The sequence below is a fragment of the Buceros rhinoceros genome, unplaced genomic scaffold, assembly GCF_000710305.1.
Source record: "Buceros rhinoceros silvestris isolate BGI_N320 unplaced genomic scaffold, ASM71030v1 scaffold38868, whole genome shotgun sequence".
Classification (NCBI taxonomy): domain Eukaryota; kingdom Metazoa; phylum Chordata; class Aves; order Bucerotiformes; family Bucerotidae; genus Buceros; species Buceros rhinoceros.
Window position 1 is genome coordinate 1 of NW_010428088.1, and position 2,404 is coordinate 2,404.

Consider the following 2,404-nt stretch of genomic DNA (forward strand, 5'->3'; position numbering starts at 1 on the left):
GTTCCTCCATGTTGAACCCAGGACACTCATGTATTTGCAACTGGTCACATTGCTCATATTTGTGACTCCTTGATGCCTGAAAAACTTTGCACTCTCACAGTGGATAGGAAGCATCTTCAGGGAATGCTGTGATTTGAAAATAAAATCTGGGCCTTGCTTCATCCATTAGAAAAGTTAATTTTTTAGCTGTTACTGCAGGATAGAGCCCATAAGGGCATTCTGGTCCTGACGTGGCTGTGCCAATTTCTGTGGCCAACGTAAGAGCCATGCTGTGGCTGTCTGGTGGGAAAACAGAGGAAGCTGTAATCTGGTCAGTTCAAATAATTCAACTCCCGGTTGTATTCAGGTGCCACTTTGGAAAGGTTTTAAGAGCACCAGAGAGTTGCTGCAGCAAGGATTTAAATATCCTGGGAGCTGTTTCTCCGACTGTCACATGCACGCACCCACGCTGAATGCAGTGCATGATAGGGGTGTGCAGCTTTTTATTCCTGGTGAAGGCTGGTGTTACTATTTTCATTAGTAGGTGTCAGCCCAAAAGTTTGTTTCCTGCTGGTGAGTAGATGGCTGGAAGACCTGAGTGGTCTGAATTCCAGAGATGTCCTGGTCAGATTGTACAGTTTTGGGTGGCTGATCTGGTTATTGGCCAGTTTGGGGTGCCTAAACCGTCCGTAAGTTCTCTGTGCCAAGGTAAGCACAAACAGCCCAAACCCCTGGGGTATTTGCTGGGGTGGCTGGTAACAGGGCATGTTTTCACATCGGGGCTGATGCAGTCTAGTGACTTGCTGGAGGGAGCAGACGTTTCCCTAGCCTGGTGCTGTCCTCTGTTTCCTGGTGTCTGCTCTGGAGCTTGTCTGACCCCTCAGAGGTTTGGTGGAGTCATTAAGCCAGGAGAAAACTGACCAAAACACAAAGTGAAGAAGTCTTCCAACCATTTATCAAGCTCAACCAGCTAACAGTGCTGGATGAATGGCCAAGCTAGCCTGAGGGAAGAAGTGGAACTTCCTTGTTTGAGGGCAGCACACCACAACATAAAACTCCCCCTCCTTCAGGTCAGGGAGAAGTGCAGCTATATTGCATTTCAGAGGATTACAGGAATAAATGTATAAAGGAGGATGATGCTAAGGCCACAGAGGTCCTAAAAGAGAAAAAACCTACGCACTGTCATCGTGCAAGATGCAGTCAGCCGTGTACTGGCTAGAGCCTGGCGCTGCTCTCTGAGCTCCCTGGGCATTGCCCCTGGGGTGATGTTGCTGCCCATAACCACTCAGACGCACATCATGATGCCATGGTTTTCCAGTGAGGCTCTGACGGCTGTGGCATGCATGTTTTTTACGTGCAAAAGGAGTGGATTTACCTGTGCCTAGCAGGGCGCTTGGTGGCTCTTTTTTGGAGGTGCGGGCTTCAGTGAGGTGTGAGGCTGCTCCGTCAGGAGGACGGTTCCTCCTGCTGCTCTCTCTCATGGTCAGGAAGGCATTGCTCACATCTCGCCTCAGTGACTCAGGGAGCGTTTGAGAGTCAGCGGGTGGGAGATCTTTGTGTGGTGCCAGTGGTACAGCATGGCTGCGAGCTCTGTCCTCAACAGAAGGAAACCTATGGTACGGCTGTAGCGTATGGTAAGTAATCCCCACTTAAGGTGTGCTTAATGGAGCTGGCCTATTGTAAGTGGAGACTGAAACTTCGTTGTAGTTGATCAGAATAATGCTGCACAGCAGAGGAGGGTGCAAATTTCTGAGGTAGAGGGAAACTTCCAGTAAAACAGTATAGGAAAATGTTGCCTGCAGTTCTCTGGAAATGCTGTTATACTGAGCTTCCTAACGCTGGTGGGACTCAGGGTCATGTCTTGTGGGCAACTGTGAAGACTGTTCTAACTTGGGCTGGAAAGCTGTTTTTACTTCATCTGCCAGGGTTTTTGTTTGTCTGCTCTGAGGTGCAGGGTGGTGGTAGAGGAGATGGCATCACTGCAAACCTTTCCATCAGGTTTCACTACAGGCAGGAAAGAATGAACACTGATGGGGTTTATGTGCTGTCATGGTGGGGGGTGTCAAGGAAACTCGATGTAGTTGCTGCAGAGAATGTCCAGGACAACACGCCTTGCAAACTTCATAGTTGGTTTCTGCTCAACAAAATGTCTCCCAGCCATCTGGCTCGCAAATGCTGTGTTCTCCGGATACAGCTCTGGTGCTAATCTTGCCCACTTTAGAATGAGGTCTTGCCTTTGTGTCCAAAGTTAGGATGGCGTTCCACCTGAGCTGAAGTGTTTGTTACAAGGCAGCTCTCTTTAACTGAGCTGTTCTGTTCAAGTGCAGTCCAGGACCTCACGTGAAAAGCAGCCACTTGTTCCCTTCGTGCTTTGTTACTTTTCATCCAGCGCAGTGGCTTAGTGACCCTTCTGAAATAACTCTTG